At 33.7% G+C, this 14,692-nt stretch overlaps 1 long non-coding RNA gene across 1 annotated transcript; it reads right to left on the minus strand.

Moving 5' to 3' along the window:
- Window positions 1-4,826: 4,826 nt before the first annotated feature.
- Window positions 4,827-6,760, minus strand: LOC140433468 (uncharacterized). Its single transcript, XR_011949978.1, has 2 exons — window positions 6,600-6,760; window positions 4,827-5,077 (listed from the first exon to the last, which is right to left on the minus strand). It is a non-coding gene; the product is annotated as an uncharacterized lncRNA (long non-coding RNA).
- Window positions 6,761-14,692: the final 7,932 nt, after the last annotated feature.

Consider the following 14,692-nt stretch of genomic DNA (forward strand, 5'->3'; position numbering starts at 1 on the left):
GAGGCAGCAAGTAGTATGAAGATGGTAAATTTTGCACCATTAATTGAATGGTTGAAAAGTTTCTGCAGGCGTTTAAACTAATTTGTGGTGAGTCTGCCGAGGTTAGTTTGGACGACATAGAAGATTGGAAAACTAAGTTACCATTGATATTAAGGAATTATTCTCCACTAGATGTATACAATGCTAACGAAACCGGGATTTATTACAGAGCCATGTCTAATAAGACATTTGCATTAAAAATGAAAATTGTGTAGGGAAGAAGGCAGTAAAACAACGTTGGACTATTTTACTATTTGCAAATAAGGTTCGATAGAAGATCCATTAGCAATTGGAAAAATTAAAAATCCCAACTGTTTTAAAACAGCAACAACAAAATGCTTCTACGAGAAAAGAAATTGTGATAACTCGGCTGCATAAATTTGTCAATAGAATAAAAAAAACAAAACAGAAAAGCGCTTCTTGTCCTAGAGAATGTCACTACACATTTAAAAGTTTCATTAAAAACTGTTAAAACAGTATTTCTGCCACCCAACATCACTTCACATTGCCAACCCTTATATTAAACAATAATTCGGAACTTTAAATTGATTAACTCAAATTCAGCATTTATTGAGAGTGGATGTGATTTCGAGAATTGCGAAAAACATAAATTTATCTAATACACTTGTCTTAATTTCAGCTGCTTGGAAGAAAGTATCTCCTGTTACAGTGTGAAATGTTTTATCTAAAGACGGCTTTCCTGATGTTATCCACATTTGACAAAAATGACGATATACCCCTTATCTACCCCTATAATCCGTAACAAAATTTTAGATTTGGATGAATTTGCTTCCATTGACAGTGATATATCTACAGAGAGCCCTACTAGAGAGACCTTTTTATACCATCTCCATTTACTTCTGTTTGCGATAAGTTCGATAGATGTGTTATTGATAGCAGAATTAAGGTTAATAACTTTCAAATATGACCTGTAAAATATTAATTAATAATCTATATTATTATATGCAATAATCATTTAATAGTAATCATTTGTATTAGAAGTCACTGAGAAAAATTATTTTATGGATCCAATGGCTATCTGCGAATAAAATTATAAACAATTTAGTTTCCATGGTAGGCAAGGAAATGAAGCTGTAAAATTACTAAACCTACGGATTTTCCGCAAAAAGATTAATTAACAGTTTTTGCATTCGATTCGAGAAGGTGCCAGGAATCAAAATTCATAGTGGCAAAATAAAAATTGCGTTTTTGAATAAGGCAAATGCATTTCCAAATTATATCTTCTTCTTATTACGTCATCTCCTTTTTAAATATTGGCGATCCAAATCACAATTGTAGTTTTGGAAACTCCTGCACGAAAAATTTTTGTGGATGAGCGGTCAAACCATCTCCTCAGGTCTTTCAGCCACGAGTTCTGGCATCTTCCAACTGATCTTTTGCCCTGCACTTTACTTTCCAATATGATTTGAAGTAATTTATATCTTTTACCTCTCAACACATGGCTCAAGTATTGTATTTTCCACTCTTTGATTATAATAAGTAATTGTTTTTGTTTACTTATAAGCCGAAGCACCTCACCGTTGGTAACTTTTTGTACCTATGAAATTCTCAGCATTCGCCTGTATATATACATTTTAAAGGTATTTATTATTTTTTCTCTTTTAGAGTCCATTGTCTAACTTTCACAGTAATACAGCAAAACAGATCAGAAATCTTCGAGCTACCTGGTGTCCAGGATGGACCTCGTCTCCTGGGGTATTTTAAACTCATTCTCAAACAGTCGGCAGTCATTATAGTCAGTCATGATCAAGCTACCTGGTGCCCAGCGTAGACCTTGTATCTTGGAGTTTTATGTTATTTTCCTTCAAAATTAGTCAAAAGTCATTACTCGGGTCATTTTCAAGATCGCTTAATACAAATATTTCGTTAATACATGACCTGAGAATACCTCAAGTAACTTTATAGAAAACTTCAAAAAAATTATTTAACACATAATTTATTAAATTTGGCCCTTCTGAGTAGTTGGTAGCACTGATGAAGTAACAAGTGATACATATTAAAGTCTCCACTGTAGCAGTTCCTGCCTTTTACTTACACATAAAGGCTCATTTAACAATTTTCTTATACTAGTACACATCTATCGTCCAAGTTAGATAGTTATATTACGTATTCTTCTCCTCGCTCTATTTGAAATTATTATTATTAAAATGACTGTTTTTTAAAAAACAGTATATATCAGTCAGTAGGTTTTATATAAAAAAGAATCGCTTCGTTAGCAATTTGTCACGTACAAATTGTTCAGAGTGAAAATTAAGGAATATGGAGAACTATGAAAACAGAAACAAAATATAGGCTAAACCTCTCTAAAAAAACATAATGCATTAAGAGTCCATAATAGGAAGCAAACCTACTTACCTTGTATTTTTGCTCTACATATCTGTCTAATTTAGTTTCTTATTAGTTACTAGAAGAAAGGAAGATAATGGGAGGGCAATAAACAAAAAATGGCTACAAATTAATAATTTTTATTACTTAAAAGTTCAGCCAGGTAAAAGTAATACGGAATGTCAACACATTAGAAAACTAAACAACATAAATAAGACAAGGCAAATAGCGAAAAAAATACAAATTTAGACAAATCAGGTAATAAACAAATACTCCTGAAATGAGATAACTGGGTTATTATACCCAGTATACTTACACTCCATTATACCTATTATTTATATTATACTTATAGGAATACTATTATAACTGAGTTAAGCTGTAAGATGAGTTCACATAAGTAAATTTAGCTCAGCCATAGCATACTATCATGATAATATCAAGATCATTACCAAATCCAAAGAAAACATTTTTAAGGGACATACCCTAAATAGAAAAATCCTACTGCACTGCAATAAATACGAAGGAAATATAAGTTAATAAGTGAATTCAGGTTTACTTTTCGATCCACCAGAGAGAAAACATCTGCGATGTATCGCCAACATTGGACAAGTTTTAAAATTAATCTCAACTTACATAATATTGCTGTATACATCAGTGACTAAATTTCAACTAAAATAAAACTTACCACTGTATTTTATCGTTGTTTAAGTGTTGTTCTGATATATTTGTAGTACTGCATTACATTATCGATTTTTTCGTGTTTCTTATGGGCTACGTGCCCAATTGCGACAAAACACACTAAAAACAGGTCAATCATGAACGAAACAAAGTGCAGCATAATCTGATCTGTGTAGAAGAAGTTGAGAAAGAAATAAATTTGAGTAATACGATTATTTGTAAATCATCTTTTTTTACTTATAAATTTTTTTCATGTATTTATATTCAAGAAATATTAACTCTTATTTAATACCACACTTTCATCAAAACCTTAAATAACAAATTAACAAAAACCTTTAAGAGTCCTGAGAACCAGATACCTTGGAGATCATCGCAGTTGTAATATTTGCGTTCAGCGACCTCCAAAACCTCCAAGTAATAACTTTTGACTGATTTCGAATGAAAATAACATAAAACTTTGGGAGACGAGGTACCTTCTGGGCACCAGGTAGCTCGAGTACCATCGTCGCTATCATATTTGTATTTAGCGATCTCGAAAACCGACGAATTCTGATTGTTCACTCAATAAGAATAAAATTAACATACTACAGGAGACGAGGTTCATCCTGGCCATCAGATAGCTCGAAATCTATCGTCATTATTACATTCGTGTTCAGCGACCTCAAAAACCCCCGAGTAACAAAATTAAACTCATTCCTGTAGATAAGTATTAGCTGCAATTTTTAATTTTCTATTTCCTTTCCATTTCCATTTCCATTCTCAAATCGAATGCAAACAGTTTCAAAGCGAAAAAGCTGCAGAAAATTGGTAGGTTTAGTGCTTCGTTTCATCGTCTATAGTGATTTAGTGTTGAAACGATATAAACATTTCTTATATTTTCAGAGAAATGTCGTTCTTTATTTCATATTTGTTCTATAAAACTACGGAGTTTATTACTAATATATTTACCAAGTTCTGGAACGGTGACAAATTTGCATTATTATTATTTAAAATGAAGAATACCAACCACATTTAAGAAACAATTTTCAAAAATAATGCTATGAATAAGACAAAAAAAGTTTTTGCTTGCTTCTGCACATTTTTCATTCTTACAAGATCACTCTTCTTTTTATCGTAACATTTTTTTTATTTTTTTTTTCTTCTTCTGTGGATTAAATTGTATTTAATCGTTAAGTGAACTACTATTTAATCGATACTTCACTAGGTTAGTGACATCAAGATTGGAGAGAAAATTAGATTTCTACCAAACAAGAGCGCAGGCAGGATTCCGACTAAATTATGGTACCAATAATCACCTCCATTCAGTAAAGACACTTATTGAAAAATCTATAGAATACAACAAACAAATCAGCTGGAATAACCAAACATGCGAAATCCGAAGACGAATACTCGGGGATACACACTCCCATACTGGGAGTGGTGTTGCGGGACCGAATAAGAAACGAAAATCTGCGAAGAAGGACGAGTATTGCTGATGTTGTGGAACGCATAGCGGAACTTAAATGGAATTGGGCAGGCCATGTAGCGAGAATGTATGACTCTCGATGGACGAGTAAAATTACACATTGGGGGCCAAGAGCAGACAAACATAGTAGAGGAAGACCACCTACACGTTGGGCTGACGACATCAGGCGTATCACGAAAAATTGGCAACAAAGAGCACAAAATCGCAAAGAATGGAGGGGTTTAAGGGAGTCCTATATCCAGCAGTGGACGTGATAAATGAAGGCTGGATGATGATGATGATGATGAATTGATAAGTATTATATTACTAAATAATTTTATTTGAAAACATATAATATTGTGAAAGTTTCTTTGGAAGTTAATTTATTTAAAAGGTTTTTCGTTGTAAGAATCTTGTTGTTTTCAAGATAAAAATGAATTAATATAAACTAATAATCATATTAAAATAATACTACATATTAATGTTTTTTGTGTTTTTTGGGTTTTTCCGTGACTGGTTTAGATTGAACATTTCCAGCTTCTGCTTGGAATATTCCAGATGCGATGAGGCCTAAAAATAAAAATTTTGATAATTCTAAAGTCATTAACGTATTTACCTAATTTTTTTAACATAGTATACTTACAAATAGTACATATAAAATAAAAATAAAAAAAATTAAAAAAAAATTTAACATTCAAAGCTAGATACACACACACACACACACACACATACACACACACACACACACACACACACACACACACACACAGACACACACACACACACACACACACACACGTAAACACACGCACACCCATACACTTAGAAATTTTTCTTTTAGCAGTCGAAACATTAAAGTCAACAAAATCTTTCTAAAAACAGATATATGTGCTAAAATTAACAAAGCAGCAGCAGAACAACGTTTGACTATTTTGCTATATTCAAATATGTAAGGTTGAGGTTGAGGTGAGACTGCACAGGTTAATTTGGACGACATATAGGACGGAGAATCCAAGTTACCATTAATATTAAGGCATTATTCTTCACGAGATGCATATAATGCTGACGAATCAGGGCTTTATTATCGCGGCATACTTGATAAGACTTTTTTTTGACAAAACAATGTTTGACTCTTTTGCTATGTGCAAATATGGAATGTTCGAAAGAAGATCCATTAGTAATTGGAGGATATAAAAAATTAATTGCTGTTTTAAGCTTAGTCATAGTGACAAATTACCGTTTTTGGGTTTCTAACAAAAATTCTTGAATGGCAAAAGAAATTATGACAAGATAACTGTATAAATTTGGCAATAAAATAAAAAAAATAAAATAAAAAGTGCTTCTTTTCTAAATAATGCCATGTCACATACTAAAGCTTCATTCAAAAATAGTCGTCCTGCCACAAAATAACGGTTTACATTTCTTAGAACAAGGAATAAGTAGTTCAGAGTATCAAATTGATTGACCGATTTTTTTTTTATAAAATATTTTTATAGTTGCGAAAAAAACATAAAATCCAATGCACTTGTCTGGACTCTAGCTGCTTGGAAAAAAGTATTTCCTGCTGCAGTTCACAAATGTTTTTCTGAAGTCGGTTTCTCCAAAAAGATCCACCTTTTGATGAAGAGTACGATATATTCCTTGCCATCTCTTGGATAAAAAAAGAAGATGGATATAGCTAAAATGAAAATGCTACGGAAATTTTGGGTAAGACCAAAATGGACAAGATCCGGAATGACGTGATTAGGACAAGAGCTGGGGTGACTACAGTTTCAAAAAAGATTCAGATAAAGACCGCAGTGGTCTGGTTACGTTAGACATAGAAATAAGAACTATGTGGAACAAAGGATATACGTCTTAGCAGCTGGGGAAAAAAGGGAAACTGAGGAGAAGATAAAAAAACCGTTTTGCAGATGACTTAAAAAGACGGTTAAAATGAATAACACAAGACAAACAGCGATGAACGGTGAATAAAAGTAAGGAACAAACAGTGACCCTTGAAAACGGAAGAGCTGAGTTGTAAACAGAATTCAATCAACTAATCTCATTTAGATATCAGTTAATACATTTCGTTAATATATTGAATACTTACCAAGCACAAATACAATAAAAAATGTAATCTTCATGTTGATTTTGCAACTGCTACAAAGGAAATGATGATTGACATAAGAAATATCATCATTTATATATTCTAGATAGCGCCATTTTTATAAAATTATATTAATATTTTGTATTCATTATACATCTTTATGACGTCCCTCTTATCTGGCATATTATGCTGCTGACATGAGAAGGATAATTTTGTTGTGAGGGTAATGAGATATTTATTGTATCTTTGTATATCATTAAATTGGGAAACATGTTGTTCAGCACAAGTTTTTTTAATATTGTCTATTTTAAAGGTATCTTAACACTTTGTAATTTACAAGGAGATTCAAAGAGCAAACTTAAAAATTTCTCATTTTTCTTAAATATATCATACTACTAAATTATGACATTATTAGAAAGAACCATAATTGCTTTTTAAGTTTTGTTAACTATTTGATACACCTTAGTTTAACTGTTATTGAGATAGTTAGCTTTAAATGTGTGTATTAAAATTTTGATAACTATTGCTGAGCGTGCCATGGAAGTTTTAGTTGGCGGTTCTATATTCTCAAAAATGCGAGTCTGTCAATCTATGTTTAATTTACGCGAATTGTGAATTTTTATAGCACGCTATACAATACAGTTAAACCTGTGTTAACGGCCACCTGTCAAAAGTGGCCACCTTTACTAATGACCAGTTTCAAAATTTCCCAAAAATATTATAATATAGATATAAATTCCTTTATTTATGACCTGGTATTTAAAGCCGCCTTTATAATATATACGCGGCCAAATAATCTTAAATTTTTAGAGCCCACTTCATGGAAAATTACCTGTTTATACACCTATTAATAATTAAAGTTAATGAGATCCACGAAAGATGTACAGCACTTGCTAAATCAAACACATCGGTTTCGATGATATGGAAGCCTTCACATATTGGTATTAAAGGAAATGAGAATTTTGACCACGCAGCAAATGAAGCACGTCGGTCTGACCTTACAGATGAAAAAGTCCAAATGTTTCAAGATATAATAATTGAAATTAAAAAGTTATCTACCTCAATGTGGCAAAATCAATGGAACAGGGGCACTACCCAACTAAAGTCCATCCAACCAAACATTTTAGGACCTAGAATTGTTACTACGGAAAGAAAATCGAAGACCATCATTAGAAGGCTTAGAATTGGGCACACCCGGCTAACCCACGGATATCTGATGGTTCCCGAAGAACCTCCAAACTGCCAATATTGCATCCCCCGTCTAAGTATACACCGTATACTTGTGGAGTGTAACCAGTACGCAGCAGCACGGATCAAACATGGTATCCACGGAAGTTTATGTGATATCTTTAAATCTAAAAACAATATGTCTAACGTGATAGAGTTCCATAAAAACTGTAAATTGTATCACCTGTTGTAATTGTATCATCTATCTATATTTCAATTTTGAAATCATCCGCTAGTTTTTTTTTAGATATCATCTGTATTGAAATTTATTGAATCAATGTAACTTAATTTATTGTTTTCTGTAATACAGTTCCTCGTGTCAATGGCCACAGCAGCCGAGACATGTAATTTTAAATAAAAAAAAAATGGGCCAAAATACTTTTGTCTTTTTGTTAATGGAAATACCAGTATTACGTATTTAAATGGGAATTGACCTAAGATAGTACGAAATAATCTGCATAGTTGTGGTCAGTTTTTCTAATACATATCTATTTAGGTAGTTTAAAGTTTTCTGTGTTCGAAAGGTTATAAGTTGCTATAATAATATGTCGCAAAGAGGAAACGTTTGTGGCTGTTTGACTAAGCAAAGAGAAAACGAAAAGTATGGTTTAAGTCCGCGAAAGTTTGCCAAAAAATATGGGGTTGGAAAAACTTAAATTTACGATATTATATAAAACAAGAGCGAATTATAAAAGAATGTTGAGATAAGTGTTAATTTGGAGTAAAAACATAAGTTTCCAAAGTCAGAAGGATTGGCAGGGGAATAAGTAGTCTACAATTGGTTTTGCAAAACCAGAAATAAAGCAATTATTCTAATATATGGTTAGCTACTTAAAGAAAAAGGACACAAGGCAGCAAGTAGTTTGAAGATGGTAAATTTTGCACCATTAAATGGATGGTTGAAAAGTTTCTGCAGGCGGTTAAACTAATTTGTTGTGGTGAGTCTGCAGAGGTTAGTTTGGACGACCTAGAAGACTGAAAAACTAAGTTACCATTGATATTAAGGAATTATTCTTCACTAGATGTGCTAAATAAACCGGGATTTATTACAGAGCCATGCCTAATAAGACATTTGCATTAAAAAATGAAAATTGTACAGAGAAGAAGGCAGTAAAACAACGTTTGACTATTTTACTATTTGCAAATATAAAAGGTTCGATAGAAGATCCATTAGCAATTGGAAAAATTAAAAATCCCATCTGTTTTAAAACAGCAACAACAAAATGCTTCTCTGTGAAAACTGTGATAACGCGGCTGCATAAATTTGTCAATAGAATAAAAAAACCAAACAGAAAAGCGTTTCTTGTCCTAAAGAATGTCACGACACTTTTAAAAGTTACATTAAAAACTATTAAAACAGTATTTCTGCCACCCAACATCACTTCACATTGCCAACCTTATATTAAGAAATAATTCGGAACTTGAGCGGAATTGATTAGCTCAAATTCAGCGTTTATTGAGAGTGAATGTGATTTCGAGAATTGCGAAAAACATAAATTTATCCAATACACTTGTCTTGATTTCAGCTACTTGGAAGAAAGTATCTCCTGTTGCAGTTAGAAATGTTTTATCTAAAGCCGGCTTTCCTGATGTTATCCACATTTGACAAAAAGGACGATATTCCCCCTTATCTACTCCTACAATCCGTAACGAAATTTTAGATTTGGATGGATTTGCTTTCATTGACAGTGATATATCTACAGAGAGCTCTACTAGAGAGACGTTTTTATACCATCTCCATCTACTTCTGTTTGCGATAAGTTCGATAGAGGTGTTATTGATAGCAGAATTAAGCAGTTGCTTGGTGAAGCTGATAAAGCTGTTCCTTCTGCATTCGTTGATGTAGATTCCATAACTGAAAAAACATCTGAGAATGTCCCACAAGAAAATCAAAGTGTCTTGGTTGAATGGAGTTCAGTGTTTACGCTTACTAATTTTACTGAAAAATGGACCTCTGTTGCTCAAACAAATTTATATGCTGTACAAAAATACAGCAAAAATTACAAAAATACTAGCCAAAAAGAAATAAGGGCATTGCTGGGGTGTTTTATTTAAATAGGACTGCACCCTTTACCAGATAAATATTTAAATTGGTCACGTGATCCTTTTTATAATAATCTTGTTTGCTCCAAAGCTTTTAAAATAACTAGGTTGAAAAAACAAATAATAGAAAATATCCATCTAAACGGCAATCCAGCAACTGCAAAGAGAGGTTCACCTAACTTTGTCATAGCGTATAAAATAAGACCATTTATAGATAGACTAAACGAAATTTTCAAAAAACAAGCCATCCTGAAAGTCAATTTTCTATTGGTGAATGTATGTATGTATAAAATTTAAAGGACGTAGTTCTATTAAACAGTATATGCCCAAGAAGCCAATTAAGCGTGGTTATAAAATTTGAGGAAAGTGTGATACTATTACTGGGTATCTGTACCAATTTATTATCTATACTGGAAAAACTAAAGGCATTGAAAATGATAGCTTGGGATACAAGGTTGTAACTAGAATATGCCAAGATATAATACTACACAAATCTTTGGTTGTCTTTGATAACGTCTTTACTGTTGCAAACAACAGATTTATATGCAAAACGACTGTATTCTATAGGTATAGTCAGACCTAATTGCAAAGGTTTACCTGATTTTATGGGGAAAAAGCAAACCAAAAATGAAATACTTTGAAAGAATAAATTTTATTGTTTGAACAGTGGCCCTATAGCACCAAAAAAGTGGTTGGATACCAAAGAAATTACAGTTATTACAACTGCCAATCAACCACATAAAGTAACTATGATAAAACGTATACAAAGAAATGACACAAAGAAAGATATCATCAACATTATCAGCCCATAGCTGTCCACTGCTGAACATAGGCCTCCTCTAAAAACGTCCATTCAGATCTATCTTGCGCTGCTGCAATCCAGTTGGTACAAATCCTCTTTATGTCGTCAGTCCATCTTGTGGATGGTCTTATTGGGTTTCGTATTAATAAATTTGCTTATAAATATATAAGCATATATTTTTCCTACGGTGTTTATTTTATTTAACATCAACTGCATATCATGTTCGTTGTCTGTTATTATCGCGGTGTCGTCGGTGTAACGAATGATATTTATCGGGAACCCGTTTACCTTTATTCCGCACTCAGAGCCTTCCAGTACGTCTGTAAAAATGTTCTCCACACAGAGATTAGGAAGCATGGGAGACAAAATACAACCCTATCGCACCCCTCTTAAAATTTCAAATTCTTCTGTGTTGATTGAGTTGTTCAGTCTCACTCGTGCTTTTTGATTCCAATAAATATTCTGGATAACCCTTATGTCTTTCTCGTCAATGTTAGCGTTGTGTAGCATTTTTATCATTACGTCATATTTTACGGTGTCAAACGCTTTGTTATAATCGAGGAATGTTATGACTATATCTTTTCGTTGATCCATGCAGTTTTGTACAAACATATTCAAGCAGAAATCTGCTTTACGTATACCCAGTCTGTGCCTGAAACCAAATTGTGTCTCACCGCTTAGATCTTCTAGCTTTTTGAACATTCTTGTGTGCAGGATGCGAAGAAACACCTTAAGCAAATGGCTCATTAAACTTATCAGTCTGTGGTCTTTGCATTTTGTCGCTCTTTGTGATTAAGGAATCACTATAAAGGTTGAATAAAGCCAATCCGTTGGAATGTGGCCGGTGTTATATATGGTATTGAAAATTATTGTCACCAGCATTTCGATGTTATCATATTTCAACAGTTTTATGGCTTCCGTAGTAATTCCATCCGGTCCAGTGGCCTTGCCTAGTTTGGCTACTTTTATAACGTACTCCACCTCGGCGCGAATAATGGGAGGGCCGGATAAATTTTCCGTGGGTAAGTTAGTAGTTTTTCAGATTCGGTCTATTAACCACAAAGAGAGACGAAGCATAGTTTGCCCAGATTGTAGCTAGTTCTTCCTAAGTATAAACGTAGTCTCCTTGATCATTATTGTGGCGAGTCTCATGGTGTTTCTTGTATTTACTCGAAATTTCTTTGAACTTTTTTATGTAGTCCAAACTGTCTCTCTTTTCTTGTAGTGATTCCAATTTTTCACAACGTTCTTTCATCCAGCTTTCCTTTGCGTTTTTAATTCTTCCCCTTATCGTACGTTGAATTTCCTATTATTCCTGTTGATGATGATATATTTTGTACTATCTGCGTTGCTCCATTAGATCAAGTATCTCTTCCGTCATCCACTCGTTTTTGTGATTTCTTTTTATTTTACTTGCGACTACTTCGTCAGTCTCGACTATAACTATTTTTTTTTCTCACAGGTTTCCTCTATGCAATTTTTTTGTATGTTTCTCAAGTTCTCGTTAATGTGCTTACTGTATGTAAATCTAAGCTCTTCATCTCTCATTAATTCTCTAGTGTTTATGTATTTTTTATTAGATTACTTTTTAACCTTTGCAAATCGAAGCCTTACATTCGCGATTAGGGGGTTGTGGTCAAACGAAATGTCCGCACCAGGATAAGCGGCCACTCTTTTTATATAATTGGGCGATCACCTAGTGCTTGCCATGTATAAAGTCTTCTTGGTTGGAGCCGATACCACGTATTGGATATGACGAAATCGTGGTCATTACAAAATTCAATTAGTAACTCTCGTCGCACCTTTTTTGTTACCCAGACCGAAATCACCGACCGCATTACCACATCTACCCCTATCGACTTTGGCATTAAAATCGCCCATTATTATGTTGATATCGTTTTTATTTGTGAACTTTAATGCTTCCTTTACGTCTTTATAGAAATCTAAAACTTCAGTTTCCGGTTTATCAGATGTGAGTGCGTAAACTTAAATTAGATTTATATTAAAAGGTTGACCGGCTAACTTCACTATGATTACTCTGTTTGACGCTGGCCATTTTACTGAAACAGAGAAGGAAGTTACTTAATGGGTTAAACCATACCTCAACTATAGTGCCCAGGGACTGGTACTGTTTCGTCAGAACTATTAGAGGAAAAAACCATTCGTTGTGGAAGAAGTGGACTAGTAAACGTTATAAATTTTTAAACTTTCTGAAAACTAATAAAAAAACCTTTGATGTTAAAGGCAAAAAAATTAATAGGCTAAAAATTAAATGGCTGAGATATGATTAGCCTCTGGCATCCTCTTTAAAAGTACTTCGGGTGTTAACTAACCTTTAAGAGTGATATATTTATTTGAGTAGATTGAAACAAGGAAGATATTCGGTTGCAATACTAGAGCTGATAATTATATGGACCATTGCCAATTAGCCCCCTCAAGAAATACAATCTATTCTATCGATTCTACAATTCCCTTGACAGAAGTCAGTCTGCGCTAGAAAATCGAAAGAGTAATGACGATGACATTTCTTAATGAGAAAAAAAAAATAAAAAGTTGTAAATAGTATTTGTTAATTTAAAATAAACTTGATTTTTTTAGGTTTTATGGTAAATTAAACAAATTGTTTGTTTTTATACATTGATTGATACTTCCATTTACTTTTAGTTTCGCTTTAAATTAAAAAATACTTTTAATTTGAAATTAAAGTTTTGTTACCTTTTATCATTTTTACAATGTCTATTAGTTTAGAAATAATATTTTACAAAAGAATAAAACAATTTCTATAATTTTCCGAAAATCGAGATTTTCGAGAATCTCAAGCTCAACATCTTGTCTCGTCTTGAAACTTAACACAAAAGACCTCTCTCTATGTCGTCTCGAATTCTCTAATTTCACTTTTAATGGCTTTATGCTCAAAGTTCTCCCACTATTCTCATATATGCCCAATAATCCTTTACGCTTTAAGCTTTGTCATGGCTTTATTATAAAAACCATCCTTTGCAATTTTAGATCGTGAAACTTAAAAAGGAAAATTATTATTTTTTGTTTATAAATGCAGCTGTTTAAAATTTTCAAATAAAAGAAATAACTTTACGAAAATGGTTGCGTTTCGATTTAATTTGAGTTTCTTACCACTCCCTAACACGTGTTTCTGGGTCTACCCGTCATCAGAGAGAGTTTGTAAGAAAACTCAAACCAAACCAAAACGCACCGACTACTCTGGCAATTATAGAAAAAATAATTACCAGAGTATGCTACTAGAGACATCTAGTGATGAAAGATAAAGTTAAATGTGTCGATAGCAATTAAAGTAAATTGTATACTCACGCTTAATCAAGCCATTAAGAGCGATGCTGGGAATATTTATAGTCCACTATGCATCAACAATTTACCGATATAAATTACCATCTTTCTTGTACTCATTGCGTCGAGTTAGAACGATAAATATACGAAAATGGTTGCGTTTATATATTTCTCGTTCTAACTCGACTGGTAACGGTCGTATGCTGAAAGGCGAGGTATGTGTGTGTATGTGTGTGTGTGTGTGTGTGTGTGTGTGTGTGTGTGTGTGTGTGTGTGTGTGTGTGTGTGTGTGTGTGTGTGTGTGTGTGTGTGTGTGTGTCTCCGTTCAGCTCGCGGAGATAAGAATACGGCCGAGGCAAGAAGGCCCTGCCTGTCGTAAAAGGCGACAAATGGGTAGGAATCGAGAGGTTGGTGGAGAGACGTCGCTTGAGGTGTCGGATTTGTAGAAACGCACTCGAGACGTTTAGGCGTCACGGTCACCGGTCTACATTTCTAGTATCCAAGACGAGACTTTCGCGGACCACTGTACTCTCATTCCAAGAGAACCAGGCATGGTTGAACGAGCTGGGTCCGTACACACCTCTTTTGGCTTTACACCACCAATCGTGGTGTCGGTGTTCCGGCACGTACCCGCCTGGAGATTTAAGAGTGGTAGAGAAGAGATCCTAGGTGGCGACCTGTCTACGTGCGAGGTGGAAATTCCTCTGCTTGCGTCGCCTGT

This window comes from Diabrotica undecimpunctata, chromosome 2 (assembly GCF_040954645.1).
Source record: "Diabrotica undecimpunctata isolate CICGRU chromosome 2, icDiaUnde3, whole genome shotgun sequence".
NCBI classification, from domain to species: Eukaryota; Metazoa; Arthropoda; class Insecta; order Coleoptera; family Chrysomelidae; genus Diabrotica; species Diabrotica undecimpunctata.